We start from the raw sequence: 16084 nt of genomic DNA, 5'->3' as shown, positions 1-16084 counted from the left end.
GGCATTACGTGGAGGAGCTGTATCATGGAGATAAGCTAGGATCCCCGTCATTAAATCAGTACACTTTACAATGAGGGGCTGTGCATCACAAACAGCACATAATCTCTGGGATGATAGTCTGTAAAAGTGCAGCCTAAATGGCAGATTTTAGCACACAGTATGGTCACTTGCCCCATCATTAAAGTTTGTGTGCAAAGAGGTTCAAAATAAATGTAATGTTAAAGTTGTCTTTCATATGTTTTGAACCTGGCGGTGCATGAAATGCAGACCTGACAAATTAGAAACACTTGATAATTCTCAGAAGAATAAAACAAGTTGGCGACTGACATGCAGTTTGCTTTAAATAGCCAGTCAAAATGATATATAAACCCAAAGAACAACAGACAAACCATTAGGTAGTGAAGAGAGTCGCGGAAACAAGAAATAAGAAGCCCTTGTCAGTGGTAAGTTTACTGTTAAAGTTTGTATTTGCACAATCTGGAAGAAAGGCTAGAATATCCAGTTTAGTTTATAAACTAATTCTCACAATAAGATTTTAAAGATACTGAATATTCAGAAAATTGTCTGAATTATTAACATCCTCTACAAAAAGAAAGTTATCCAATCTATAAAATTAATTTCCCCCTCCCTGCTATTTTGAGGATTATTTGAATAAATTGCTGTGTTCCACTAATTGAACTAGTCAATGTCCCAGTTATCTTAAATGGGCTAACAATTTCATAAAATAAGTAAAACCAATATTTGGCTAAATGTATTAAACAGAGTGCTAAAAATAAGTTCAACTTCAGGGCTTACGAACTTATTATCTTTACATCAATGTTTTTGCGATCCAGTTTAGCCCCTCATACGTTCACTTCATATGGAAGGTACATTTTTTCTGCCCATCAAATTAATTCAGCAATTAAGATAGCAACTGAATAAATTGGATGAGTTTCTATCAATCAAAAGTGATTTCAAATAATGAGGGGAAGATATTGTGGAGCCAAGTAAATGTGAAGCTAATCCTTTTTTTTTACATAAATTATATAAATAAAAGCAATTAAAATGCTGTTCATTCCTTTTGATTTTAAAATATTGTAACACAAAACCATAGAGTGCAGGAGATGTTCGTAAACAGAAACTTAATTGTCAGATACCTTCATGATGCTTAAGTGGGTATTCCTTTGGGAACGTTTAAGTATTTTGTTTGCTTGCTACTCCATCATGTGTTTTGAATCAGCAATTCAATTTTGGTAAATCTAGCTGCCCCAGGAGTGCAACTTAAGGAAACACCGACAGCTGCACTCCATAGCAAGGAGACAATCCAGTCCCAAAATAGGTGACTTTAATGCAGCTTAAGTTACAAAACCTACTAGCTGCGATATGCAAGTGGTATCATTTTATTCTAGAGACCTCTGTCTTTTTATACCTTTCTGCATGAGTTCAGATTTCACCCCTTTCACATGTTCGCCTCTCTGGTTGAGAAACCACCCAGGTTTTTGACTTTGTTGACTCCAATGGAGGTAAAGGCAGGCTCCTGTAAAAGCAGGTCAGACCTAAACCCAGCATCACAAGCAATAGCCACAGAGCCAGATTAAAATTGTCCCTGTGCCTTGGCATTTTTTGCATTTAAGAAAGTCCAGTTCCTATTGAGTCAGAATCATAGAAATCTACAGCCATTCGTGTTCAACAGACTGTTATCCATATGCAAGTGGTATGCCAGGGATGGCACAGTGGCACAATGGTTAGCACTGCTACCTCACAGTGCCAGAGACCCAGGTTCAATTCCTGCCTCAGGCAACTGTCTGTTTGGAGTCTCCCTGTGTCTGCGTGGGTTTGCTCCAGTTTCCTCCCACAGTCCAAAAATGTGTAGGTTAGGTGAACTGGCCATGCTAAATTGTCAATTGTGTTAGGTGGGCTGCTCTTCAGAGGGTCGGTGTGGACTTGTTGGGCCGAAGGGCCTGTTTCTACATTGCAAGTAATCTAATTACATGTTGGACCAGCGCAGCAAGAGAGTCAGAAGGGTTTAAGCATGTTTTAGCACCAACACCAGTTTCCATCATGCCCTTTGGAACCCTTTACCTGTCCAAAACCAAACAAACCCCTTGCTGCTGGGGAAAACAAGGCTTTTCTTTAAAAAACATCACCTGTTCAGATCCATTACACCACACCTCTGGAACAGGTGGGACTTGGACTCAGGTCTCCTGGTCCCGAGGTGGAGACACTACAAGTGAAGGTAATGGCTTAGTGGTATCATCGCTGGACTGTTAATCCAGAGACCCAGGTAATGTTCTGGGAGCCGCTGTGGAAGATGGTGCAATTTGAATTCAATAAATATCGAGATTTAAGAATCTCACGATGACCATGAATCCATTGTTGATTGTCGGGGAAAATCCAACTGGTTCATTAATGCCCCTTAGGGAGGGAAACTGCCAGCCTTACCCAGTCTGGCCTACCTGTAACTCCAGACTCACAGCAATGTAGTTGACTCATAACTGCCCTCTGGAAAATAAATGCTGCCTGTGACTTATTCTGTGACTGAAAAAAAATCACCACCTCAAGAGCACACTTAAAGAAAACCATGCAATTAACATTTTGCAACGACAGGCCACCAGGGGTAGATAAGATAAGGAAAGAGGTGGACATTAAATTGAAATAGAATCAAAGGGGAAAATAATAGACCACGGCACCCATCTCTCTCTCTCTCTAAAGGCTGCTTTTTTCCTGTTTCGTTATTCAGAGATGTTATCACACACGACTGGACTGCTTTCTTTTCCCATGGCTAAATCACTCGTGTTGCTAATTAAAAACCAATTATCTAGCATTACTAACCAAGACTAGTGCAGCCATAACAAATATAGGGGAGATTAGCCAAAGACAGTTCTTTTTTATATACTGTACATCTGGAAGTGCTCTTACACACCTGAACGGTTTATACAGTTTGTAAATACAGAGGCCCATGTGAAAGACAGGGGAATTAAATTAAGCAGGGCACAAAGAAAACACAGTTCAGCTGCACAGATTCCTGTTTCTTGTTTCTTGTTTCTAATCAACATATACAGTGATGTCATTACATATGCCTGGACAGGTGGGATTTGAACCTGGGTCTCCTTGACCTGAGTTAAGTATACTACTACAAGTAGTCAATTGCAAGTAATCTAATTACATGTTGGACCAACCCTTCTGACTCTCAGCAGTATACTACTGCTGCACCACAACACACTTCAAAGCACAGCTCTTCATATTGCTTCTTTTTATTTATTCTTTTCACTAGGGACACTTTTACACAAAACTAAACCCTTTTTGTCTACCACCAAATTACTCTTCTTACTTTTCTCCTGTCATCTCCACCACCAAATCAGCCGGATTTCTGAAGCAATGATCTGTTTACATGTAAAACCTGTCTGGGGCAGTGCAAAAGAGAAAGGGGGTGGGGGGAGAGAGAGGGATGGAGAGAGGTGGAGGAGAGGGAGAGGGAGAGGGGGGGAGAGAGGCACAGGGAGGGGGGAGAGAGAGAGAAGGAGCAGAAGGGAGAGAGAAAGAGATGGAGAGGGACAGAGGGGGAGGGAGGGGGAAAGAGAGACAGAGAGGGACGGGGAGGGAGAGAGAGAGGGAGTGACAGAGAAGGAGTGGAAGGAGAGAGAGAGAGAGAGAGATGGAGAGGGACGGGGGGAGGGAGGGGGAAAGAGAGACAGAGAGGGATGGGGAGGGAAAGAGAGAGGGAGTGACAGAGAAGGAGCGGAAAGGGGGAGAGAGACAGAGAGGGACGGAGAGGGAGAGAGAGAGAGAGAGACAGGGAGGGAGAGAGTGAGAGGGAGAGAGAGGGAGGGAGAGATTGAGAGGAAGAGAGAGGGAGGGAGAGAGAGAGAAAGATAAAGGGGGGAGAGAGAGGGAGGGAGAGAAAGTATTAAATTACAATGGAGTTGGAGAGTAGGGGGGGGACGACATTAAACATTTCAGCTCCTGTGGTGCCTGCCTGTCTTTAAAAGCATCTAGAGTATTGGTGGGACACTGTGAAGAACATGGGTCTTCTTTTCTATCTGGAACTACTGTCACACACAACTGATCCATGTTTCTCACCAACAAGTCACCCTTGGCAATTTTCACATTAAATGGTATTTTTCCTCAGTAACTTGTTCAGAGTTGCTATCCTCTGGAATGGGTGGGACTTGAACCCAGGCCTCCAGCCCAGAGGTAGGGACATTACCATTGTGCCACAACTACAAGAGCCCTGATACTTAGTGGTTTTTATATATGTCCGGAAATGCTGTTACACACACCTGAATGGTTTACACAGTTTGTAAATAGAGAGCCCAGTGTGTATTATCTGCTCTCCATTGACACTGGGACCTGTATTTCTAACACTGACAATTTGGTCTGTCATGTTTGTTCCAGCCTAAAGAAAAACTGTCCAACCCAATTCCTATTCCAGCAATTGGTGCATGCACTGCACATCAAGTGCATATTCAAGTACTTTTTAAAGTGCAACGTTTCTGCTCCAACCATCTCTTCAGGCAATGGATTCACTCCTTTACCAATCTCTGGGTGAAAACTTTCTTCTCACACCCCTCTAATTATTCCACCAATTACAGGTGTCCCCCTCCCGTATCTGCGGGTGATACATTCCAAGACTGGATAGTAGCGAACCCTGTCATTTAAATGAGAAATGCACCTCCCTGCAATCCTCTGGAATTATTCCTGGAATGTTCCATGTAATATGTCTGAGCCACAGTAAACCGCAGATAACTGAAACCATGGAAACCAAATCCCGGATATGGGGGTTCTAGTGGATGAGAAATAAATACTCTATCTTGGGCCCTCATAAATTCCTTATAAATTCACAGACCGCAATTAAATCCCTTCACAGTCTCCTCTGCGCCAAAACAAACAACATCCGCCTATTCAATCTTTCATCGTAGCTAAAATCCTCCAGTCTGGCAACATCCCCTCTCATGCAAACAGATCCGTTCTGAAACACAGTGACCTAAGCTCTACATAATATTCTCACTATAACCTATTTGGTGTTTTAAACAGTTCTGGAACAGCCTCTCTGTGCAAATATTCTGTTTTGACGACTAAAGCAAAGGACCTTGTACACTTTCTCAGTTAGCGAATCTAGTTATCCTGCCACCTTCAGAGATCTTTAGCCATGCACTCTAAGTTTTCCTTGCCCACCACACTTCCCAGTACAGATTTTTTTTCTTTCATTTTGTATTCTCCTGCCTGTCTGGCCTCTCAAATTGCATTATCTCACATTTCTCTGGGTTGTATTCCATTTGTCACATTTAAGCCCAGCTGACATAGTCAATAGCTTTCTTCCTCAGTGTCAAACATTTACCAAAGTTTGATATCATCTGTAAACATCTTGCTCAAGCTAAATCCTTGACCTGTCATAGTCATAGAGATATACAGCACGGAAAGAGAACCTTCAATCCAACCCATCCATGCCGACCAGATATCCCAACCCAATCTAGTCCCACCTGCCAGCACCTGGCCCATATCCCTCCAAACCCTTCCCTATTCATATACCCATCCAAATGCCTCTTAAACATTGCAATTGTACCAGCCTCCACCACATCCTCTGGCAGCTCATTCCACACACATACCACCCTCTGTGTGAAAAAGTTCCCCTTAGGTCTCTTTTAAATCTTTCCCCACTCACCTTAAACCTATGCCCTCCAGTTTTTTTTTAGATTACTTACAGTGTGGAAACAGGCCCTTCGGCCCAACAAGTCTACACCAACCCTCCTAAGTGCAACCCACCCAGACCCATTCCCCTACACCTAACACTACGGGTAATTTAGCATAGCCAATTCACTAACCTGCACATTTTTGGACTGTGGGAGGAAACTGGAGCAAACCCAGGGAGAATGTGCAAACTCCACATAGTTAGTCGCCTGAGGCGGGAATTGAACCCGGGTCTCTGGCGCTGTGAAGTAGCAGTGCTAACCACTGTGCCACTGTGCTGCCCATTCTGGAGTTCTGTACTCCCCGACCCCAGGGAAAAAAACTTTGTCTATTTACCCCATCCATGCCCCTCATGATTTTATAAACCTCTATAAGGTCACCTCTCAGCCCCGATGCTCCAGGGAAAACAGCCCCAGCCTATTCAGCCTCTCCCTATAGCTCATACCCTCCAACCCTGGCAACACCCTTGTAAATCGTTTCTGAACCCTTTCATGTTTCACAACATCTTTCTGATAGGAAGGAGACCAGTTTACTACAACAACCAAGGAATCTGGTACAGAGCTCTGTGGAACCTCACCTGAAGTGTCATTTCAGTCACAAAAACATCCATTTGACCAGTATCCTGTTGTTCCTGCCACCGAGCCTATTTTAGATCTAAATTGCCACTTTCTCTTGCAACCCATTCTATTTTTCTGATCGGTTTTACTGTGGGAGCCCTTGTCGAATCCTTGCTAAAATCCATTCAGATTGTATTTGATGTATTACTCCTTCTGAGGTATCCTGGTATCACCATTTGATTTTTTTAACAGAAGGTATGAATGCACAAAAGAAAGATTTTCATTTAAATAGAATTTTTCACAATCATCCGGCTTCTCAAGGCACCTTACATCCGATTAAGTATTCGAAGTGTAGTCAATGTAAGGGCAGCACTGTGGCTCAGTGGTTAGCACTGCTGCCTCATAGCACCAGGGACCCAGGTTCGGTTCCTGCCTTGGGTGACTGTCTGTGTGGAGTTTACACCTTCTCCTTGTGTCTGCGTGGGTTTCCTCCCACAATCCAAAGATGTGCAGGTTAGATGAGTTGGCTATGCTAAATTGCCCATAGTGTTCAGGGACATGTAGGTTAGGGACATTAGTCAGGGGAATGTAAAGTAATGGGGAATAGGATACTCTTCAGAAGGTTGGTTGGGCTGAATGGCCTGTTTCCACTCTGTAGTGATTCTATTCTATGAAATGTAGGAAACCTGATGGCCAATTTGCCCATAGCAAACATTGATGTGATAATCTGTTTATTTACATCTCAGTCAATGTTACACATTGGCCAGGACACTAAGATTAGCTCTACTTCAAAATAGTGACGGGGATCTTTTACAGGCAAATGGCACTACAGTTTAATAAGATATCTAAAAGATGATACCTTCAACAGTGCAGCACTCCCTCAGTATCACACTGAAGTATTAGCCTTGATTTTACTCCCTCTCAGGTGCTGGGTTGAGAGTTGCACCAACAACATGATGATTCAGGGACGAGAGGGAGACAGGAGAGGTTAGCATGGTCAGCGATTTACAACTGACCCTGTAAATAGCAACTAAACAACAAATGGCTGGAAAACGCTTTGTCTCTGAAAAAAAACTGGGATAAAAATTCTTATTTTAAGGAAGGGGTGGAGGGATTGAGCTTTTGGGAGAGGCTGAATAGGCTGGGATTATTTTCCCTGGAGCATCGGGGACTGAGAGGTGAGCTTATGGAAGTTTATAAAATCATGAGGGGCATGGGTAGGGTGAATAACCAATGTCTTTTTCCCCAGATAGGCGACTCCTAGGTTTAAGGTGAAAGGGAAAAGATTTAAAAGTGATCTAAGGGGCATTTTTTTCACAGAGAATCATGGGGATATGGAATGAGTTGTCAGAGGAAGTAATGAAGGCTGGTACAATTACAACATTTAAGATGCATTTGTAGGGGTATGTAAATAGGAAGGGCTTGGAGGGACTTGGGCCAAATGCTGGCAAATGGAACTAAATTAATGTAGCAAATCTGGTTGGCATGGACGCGTTAGACTGAAGGGTCTGTTTCCACACTGTACAACGTTATAACTCTATGACCTTTATCTAAAGTCTGTGTGTTAGTTGTCAGCACTTTGCTTTATCCTAGTTTTAACTTTACAAAAGATTGGGTGTTTTACTTTCAACACTCCCTTGGCATCAGTTAGGGATCAGACCAGACTGTCCTCCCACCCCACAGTATTGTAAGGAGAAAGTTAAGACCCAAACTGTTATATCATTTAAAAATAAGTGCTGAGTTCGAGCTGTCATCCGATTGGTCAATACAAGGGTTTGATCAAAACACACTTTATTCATACAACACAGTTAAAATACAATAAAAGGAAGAATTGGCAAAACCCTAACCCTAACCCTAAACTTTAGTCGTTAAATAATACAATAATCATCAACTGTTTCAATATAGAGAGCATCCCTTAATTTAAGAAATCTGCAGGAAGGAGACAGCCGAGTGGTATTATGGCTACACTGTGAATCCAGAGACCCAGGTAATGATGTGGGAACTTGGGTTCACCATGGTATATGGTGAAATTTGCATTTTTTTTTAAAGTCTGAAATTAAGTCTCTAATGACGATCATGAATCCATTGTTGGAAAAACCCATCTAGTTCACTAATGTCCGTTAGGGAAGGAAATCTGCCATCTTAACCTGGTCTGGCCTACATGTGACTCCAGACCGACACCAATGTGGTTGACATTTAACTTCTCTCTGGGGCAATTAGGAATGGGTAATAAATGCTGGCCAGCCAGAAACAACCTATGTCCCGTGAATGGATTTTTTAAAAGTGTTCCAAATTTTGGCAAAAATTTTGAGTTTGCTTACTAAGAATTTATCTACCTGTGCCTTAAAGATATTTCAAAGGCTCTGTTTCCTCTGCCTTTGCAGGAAGACATTTCCAAATATCACGACTCTGTGTGAAGGAAAAAATATGCATCATTGCTGTTATTTCCTCCTCATTTCTAAACAGTCACTTCTGGTTGTGCGTTTTAATTAATCAATAAATTAATGATCATTATGCCATAAGCAAAGAAATGAATTTCTGGATCTTGAATGCTTATACTATCTGTAGCAGAATGCACACTTAAGTTTCTCATTACTGGTTAAATTACCTCCCGCTAGTAGATGAACAGAACAAAATTGCGCTATACCCAAAGTTCATTGAATCTTGGCACCCTCTAGCCTTCCTTGCTGACTTCAGTGGGGAATTTGCTGAGATGCTTGCTCAGAAATCTGAGTGAGCATGCTAACTTTTATCATTTTTCCCACTTTACCTTTCTCCTGCTTACAGCCCTTGTACTGATATCTTAAAAACTCCACTTTAGGAGCACTGGCTCCTTTAAAAATTGATCATCTACAATGTGTGGAGGTTGATCATTGTAAGTTGACTGATATGTTTCTTGTCAGTTACCTTTGTGCAATTGTTCTTAGGTGTGGCTGGTTGCAAAACACTGACAACATCAGCTACAGACTGGAAAGAAGCAGTTGCTTCTCATTTGGTACGTGGGCAGGGTGGGGGCTGGATAATGAGAGAACACAATAAGATTTCCAAGACTTGCATTGTTACCATGGAGAAAGTGAGTTCCTGCTGTACACAACACTCATACGGGAGCAGGGAATGGTTCTAAATCAACAGTTACATCTTGGAATCCAATGTTCTTGTGGGTCTTAACAGAGTGAAATTGAAGACTTTGGTAACCTTCTCCAGCATCAATCAAGGTCTGTCAGGCACCACAGAATGGATGAAGAATCCGTGTTGCTGATTTCCATCCCTACTTTCTGAACGCAACTCCAAATGTCCATTATTGGTTGCAAATCTGAATCAGCATATTCAATAACTGTAGATCACCACAATCAATTTCCTGATGAAGAGCTTTAGCTCAAAACATCGATTCTCCTGCTCCTCGGATACTGCCTGACCTGCTGCGCTTTTCCAGCACCACACTCTTGACTCTGATCTCTAGCATCTGCAGTCCTCACTTTCTCACAATCAATTTCCAGACAATTACAGTCTTGGGCATATTAAGAAAATAGCAATAAGTTTAAAAATTGATCATATTTCGAGACCTATCCAGTTTGTGTCGCTGTGACAGACAATGGGATTCCTAAATAAAACAAAAAACTGCAGATCTGAAACAAACTAAAACAGAAATCGCTTGAGAAACTCAGTAGGTCTGGCAGCACCTGTGGAGAGAGAAACAGAGTTTTCTGAGCATCTGGTTACTTGCTGCTTCAACCACAACATTGTGTTCCCCGCCCAACATTTCTGTCTTGGGCCTGTTGCGTTGCTACAACAAAGCTCAACACAAACGGGAAGAACAACACCTCATCTTCCACTTGGGGCTCTCACAATCTGCAGGGCTCAACAATTTCCACGTCCAATATCCATCCCCACCACCAGAGGTCCTGCCATGAAATTGGTTGCTTTTAGCACAGCCAACAATTCAGAGTCTCCATTACCTCCATCTGAGCTTCTCTTCTTCCCTGGCCTACTATCAATAATTCTTTTGCCTGCCCCCTACACTTTTCTCTCACTCTCTGGGCTCCCTCTCCACCTATCCACCCACTCCTTTCATCCCCTCTCCCCCACCCCAAGTTCTCCAGTCATACAGCATGAAAACAGACCTTTTGGTGCAACCAGTCCAAGCCGATCATATTCTCAAACTAAGCTAGCCCCACCAGTCTGCACTTGGCCCATATCCTTCCAATCTTTCCTATTAACGTACTTGCCTAAGTGTCTCTTAAACCTACATCCACCACTTTCTCTGTCAGTTCACTCTGCACACAAACCACTCTCTGTGTAAAACAATTGCCCCTCATATCCTTTTTAAAACTTTCTCCTCTCACCTTAAAAATATGCCCCCTAGTTTTGAACTCCCCCACCCCCAGGGAAAAGACCTCTGTCATTCACCTTATCTATGCTCCTCATGATTTTATAAACCTCTATAAGGTCACCCCTCAACCTCCAAGCTCCAGGATAAAATGTCCTAATCTTTTGTCTATTTTTATGTCAAACCTTCCATTCTCGTAAATCCTTACTGAACTCTCTCCAGTTTAATAATATCCTTTCTATAACAGTGTGACCAGAACTGGACACAGTTCTCAAAAAGCCATCAGCTTACATATTACATTTTCCTAATTACTTCTAGTTCTGAAGCAGGGTCACTGGACTCAAGCTGTTAATTCTATTGCTCTCTCCGCAGATGCTGAATTTGTTTCTGTGGAATCCTTCACTGTAAAAACCTTTGGAACACTTTTTTATTTCAAATAATTTATAGTCTTCTTTTAGCTGATTCTCAGTCAATATCTCTTGTTTCTATTTTTCAAAAATAATCGACAGAGTAACCTTAGCAACATTATTTTTGTGCTGATCTGTTGCCTACATGGAAGGTTCCTCAGCAATGTACTGTGTGCAGAAGTTATAATTTATTTTCTTTTCCTTTATTCACTATCTGCCTATGAACTGAGTGCCTTGATTGGCTATTTCAAGGGGCACTTAACCACATTGTTGTGGGTCTGGAGTCACAGGTAGGGCAGACCAGGTAAAGACAGCAGATTTCTTCCCTTTACAGAACATTAGTGATCTAAATGGGTTTACATAATAATCAATTCTAATTTCACGAACACCACCATTGAGACTAGCTTTCAATTCCAGATTTATTCATTTAATTTAAATTCCACCAAATGTCATGGTGAGAATTGAACTCCTCTCCTGAAAGCCTTTGCCTAGCCACTCGGGATTACTGCTCTGGTGACATTACCACTGTTATCAGCTTCCCCGAAGCAACTTGCGAAAAATATACAAGTTAAAAAATATTCTTACTCGAAACGACAATAGGCAGATTTTGAAGGAGCAGAAAATCAAGCACATATATATCCATGCCAAATCTCAGTCAAGAGTGTGGTGCTGGAAAAGCACAGCAGGTCAGGCAGCATCTGAGGAGCAGGAGAATTGACGTTTCGGGCATAAGCCCTTCATCAGAAGTCCTGATGAAGGACTTATGCCCGAAATGTCGATTCTCCTGCTCCTCGGATACTGCCTGACCTGCTGTGCTTTTCCAGCACCACATTCTCTACTCTGATCTCCAGCATCTGCAGTCCTCACGTTCTACTATTCCAAATCTCAGCCTTGGTATACGTGAGATCAGTATGGCTTTGTAACCACACTGAATGAAGAAAAATGAAAGCCAGTCTTACAAACTGCAAACTGAATAGCAAGCAGTTAGTGTGTGATGCACAGCTGGACTCTATGGACTTACATATGCACATTCAGAAACAAATTCTGCATTATCTGGTAAAATATGCTTCTCACTATGCGGCAGTAATGTGACATGCTCACTTAATTTACCATGAAATTTCAATCAGCATTTGAAACATGACAATCAATAAATGCACCCTTGCTGTATTGTAATTTATAATGTTGTGACTGAGAGGAAGAGTACGCTGTCTCTCTCTATTGACATCATAGTTGTACTTGTTTTACCAGTCTCCCACTGCGGCCAATCATGTTCTGTTTCTATCTTAGATTTGAAATAAAAAGATTCATTGACTGGGTTTTTTTTAATAATCACAAATTGTTGATTTGTTATTAAACAAAAGCTTTTCCTTGGTTAACGCACAGTTTGTAATATGAAAAGATACATTTTTACTCCTCCTAGTAATTCCAGACACATACGCTCACAGCCTCACACCCACCCATGCCTGGCAAAGTAGGAAAAATGCATTTTTCTCCGCACTTTGAGAAAAAAAAGTTGTTGATAACTGCATCGTGGTCCTGGAGGTAAAAAGGGAAAGATGTGGAATGGTCAGGCAGTTGTTGGACTGGCGTTCCGACAAGTGTAGACAAATGTCACCAACACAGGCAGACGTCTCTGGGATCTTTGCAATCACAGCTTGCTCAGGAAACAGAACCAAGGATTCTTCTCGACACTCTTTGAGAGACTACCAGGTTTTTCCGTAAAATTCAACAGAGATTTTCAGAAACGGGAATCTGTCGTTTTTTTTTTAAATGAGCTTGTGACTTATAAGGACTGTAAATTTTATTTTTATGCTTTGAGAAAGCTCCTGTGGAGGCCCTTGTGGTACAGCGGTAGTGTCTCTACCTCTTAACAAGGAAACCCAAGTCTCACTTACTCTGGAGGGGTATAATTAAAGGTGGCATAGTGGCTCAGTGGTTAGCTATGCTTCTTTGTAATGCCAGGGACCAGGTTCATTTCCACCCTCAGGCAACTATCTGTGTGGAGTTTGGACATTTTCCTGTGTCTGCTTGGTTTCCTCCGGGTGCTCCAGTTTCCTCCCACAATCCAAAGATGTGCAGATTAGATGGTTTGGCCATGCTAAACTGCCCACAGTGTCCAGCGATGTGCTGGGTTAGCCATGGGAAATGCAAGGTTACAGAGATGGGGTGGGTCTGTGTGGATTACTCTTCGGCGGGTTGGTGTGGACTCGGTGGGATGAAATGGCCTGCTTCCACACTGTAGGGATTCTAACATTCTCATAATATTGACACTATGGACTGAAATGAGGAGAGTGTTATTTTAAAACAAGGATTTGAAAGAATGGCTGTATGTCCTGAAAAACGTAACTGGGCAGCCAAGCTAAGCATTGGGTAAATAATGAGGTGGCACCGTAGCTCATTGGTCAGCTCTGCTGCCTCACAGCTCCAGGGACCTGGCTTCGAGTCCAGCCTTGGGCGACTGTTTGTGTGGAATTTGCACATTCTCCCCGTGTCTGCGTGGGTTTCCTCCAGGTGCTCTGGTTTCCCCCAATCTAAAGATGTGCACGTGAGGTGAATTGGCTATGGTAAATTGTCCATAGTGTTCAGGAATGTGTAGGTAAGGTGCATTAGTCAGGGGTAAATGTATGGGAATGGGGCTGGGTGGGATACTCTATGGAGGGTCAGTGGGGACTTGTTGGGTCTAAGGGCCTGTTTCCACATGGTAGGGAATATAATTCTAATTTTAAAACTGAACAAGCAGCAATTGACTATTGAATTGAGGATGATTTGGAGTGATGGGGAGGTACAGATGCAGGTGGGTGGCATGATGACTCAGTGGTTAGCACTGCTGCCTCACAGCGTCAGGGACCTGGGTTCAACTGTCTGTGTGGAGTTTGCACATTCGCCCTGTGTCTGTGTGGGTTTCCTCCGGGTGCTCTAGTTTCCTCCCACAATCCAAAGATGTGCAGGTTAGGTGAATTGGCCATGTTAAATTGCCCATAGTGTTAGGTGCATTAGTCTGGAGTAAATATAGGGTAGGGGAATCAGTCTGAGTGGGTTACTCTTCATAGGGTCAGTATGGACATGTAGGTCCAAAGGGCCTGTTTCCATACTGTAGGGAATCTGATCTTAATCTCAGTTCTTAAGTGATGACTGAGCCCTTTGGCTGACCAACGTTTATGTAATTGGTTCTCGGGTAGCTGAACAGCTCAGAGTTGGGAAATGATTCGAGAAAAGAAGAAACGTTTAGTTCATCCCTCACTAGGGAGCAGTCTCTCTGTTCTCTGCAGTCAAAACTCACCATACAACCTGAAGTAAACAAATTTATCTTTTTACAACAGTTGCTATAAGTTGGAACTTTTGGAAGTATTTGGAAGTTTAGGGCAATGTGCATGCATACAGTTCCAGCCTCTGTACATCACTGACTCATGCACAAAAGTCTGCACGGCACATGTTCACAGAACAGGCGTGGGGTTGAATGGGACACGGGGGAGAGAACAGATGGACACCAAGTTCGGAGGCTAAGAGAGAACTGACCAGGGCGATGACGGGGATAGAATAGATCAGGGAGGGGTGGGTACAATAGGTGGAGGGGAGAGAGAAAGGATGGGGATTGGGAGCGACGATTTCTTCCCCACCCGTCTGAGCACTTCCCCCTCCACCTGATTTCTTACCCATTGGCTCTTGAGCCCGATCTCTTACCCCCTGTGTAATCTCTTCCACAACCCCCAACTCAGTCCTTCCACAACTTCTTGCCCAGTCATGGCCACGTCCATTACTGTGCATGTATGTACTCACAGGGAATAGTGCTCAGCACCCTTGGAATCAGGAAAGGCACCCTTTCTCTTCATAAGGGCAGCCAGCCCAGTGAGAAAGACCCACATGTGGACTGTTTTCAATAAAGCTCATTTAGCAGCGCATCTGCAAATTTCTCACCAGTGCATACTGCACATGTCCTTTACTGTCAACGAACACAGCCAGCATTTGTAATGGAGAAGTCAGAGACTTATTTAAATGAACCAGTCACCTTGTGCCTCTCCCCAACCAGTGGAAGCATCCGGGTAACGACGACTGAATCAAGGTGCTAGCCGGACATAAGGATCATCCAAAAAAAACAGAACCTGGGAACAACGATATCTGAATTGTCTTTCCCGTCTAGCCAATAACCTCATTTATCTGTCTGATTGTCTCCTGTGTTCATGTTAGGGGGAGTTTATAATGGATTAGAATTTAAACTTGTAGTCTTATGCAGAGATGGTTTATAATTGTTTACCTATAGCTAGAGTCTAATCACTTGCAAGAAACAGTAACTTGTGTTGAGTACAGAAACCTGGCTTGTGCTTCCTCAAGTAAATGGAAGAACTTTGCAGAGTTCTTAAGATCTTTCAGTGAGTGTCTGGAAATAGCGGGGATTGATTTCCAGCACATTACCCCAATGAGTCATATCAATCTACAAATCTGAACTCATCTCGAAACCTAAACAACACTGTTCAGTTCTAAAACCCAGAGGTAAAGACAGCCCAGCATTTTCCAGCAAATGAATTCAAGGACCCAGTCCAGCAATTATCTAGAACCATGCAATTTCCAAAAAGGACCTTATTGGAAAAAAAGTTTAAATGCACCTTTTCCAAAAACCAATCCATGTATCTCCACCATCCTCCAAATTCAAGTCCACAGACGTTATTGTGGAGGAAACCATCAGAACGTGTAAACCATATTGTATCATCATTCTGTTAAAGTTAGGCATGTGCCCTTTTAAGTCCGTTGAGCGCATTTGTAAATCCTACTTGAGTATGCTGTTTCAATACTAAGAGACTTGTGCTGATGCTTTTAGTTCTTACTTAGCTGAAGGACTGATGGAAGCATATCCAACTGTAATTTTCAACAGAGAATGAATATATATTTATAAATCCATTTGTAAAGGAAGAGTTTACGGGAGAAAGAGTCAGAACTGATTAATATCAAAATGCTAACAGAAAGAATGAAGGACAAATAGCCTACTCATGTGCAGTGAGATTCAGTTCTGTGGCTAACTTTGAAAACCATGCTAATAACTTCTGGAAGTTTGTGAAATAATTCTCACTTAGAACTCCGTTGCTTCACCTGAAATCCAGCCCTCCATTTCCGGTGAACTGGCTTCCCATTTG

At 42.5% G+C, this 16084-nt stretch overlaps 1 protein-coding gene across 1 annotated transcript in view; it reads left to right on the top strand.

Annotated features, from left to right (window-relative positions):
• Positions 1–376: 376 nt before the first annotated feature.
• The window catches only part of LOC132827767 (parvalbumin-like EF-hand-containing protein), a 38415-nt gene continuing 22707 nt past the window's right edge, over positions 377–16084 (top strand). Inside the window, exon 1 of the mRNA XM_060844468.1 lies at positions 377–443. The gene's annotated coding sequence lies outside the window, so the exon portion shown is untranslated. The remainder of the gene's footprint in view (positions 444–16084) is intronic.

This window comes from Hemiscyllium ocellatum, chromosome 25, assembly GCF_020745735.1.
Source record: "Hemiscyllium ocellatum isolate sHemOce1 chromosome 25, sHemOce1.pat.X.cur, whole genome shotgun sequence".
NCBI classification, from domain to species: Eukaryota; Metazoa; Chordata; class Chondrichthyes; order Orectolobiformes; family Hemiscylliidae; genus Hemiscyllium; species Hemiscyllium ocellatum.
The sequence above is the reverse complement of the archived record's forward strand: the minus strand, read 5'-3'. Positions and strand labels throughout refer to the sequence as shown.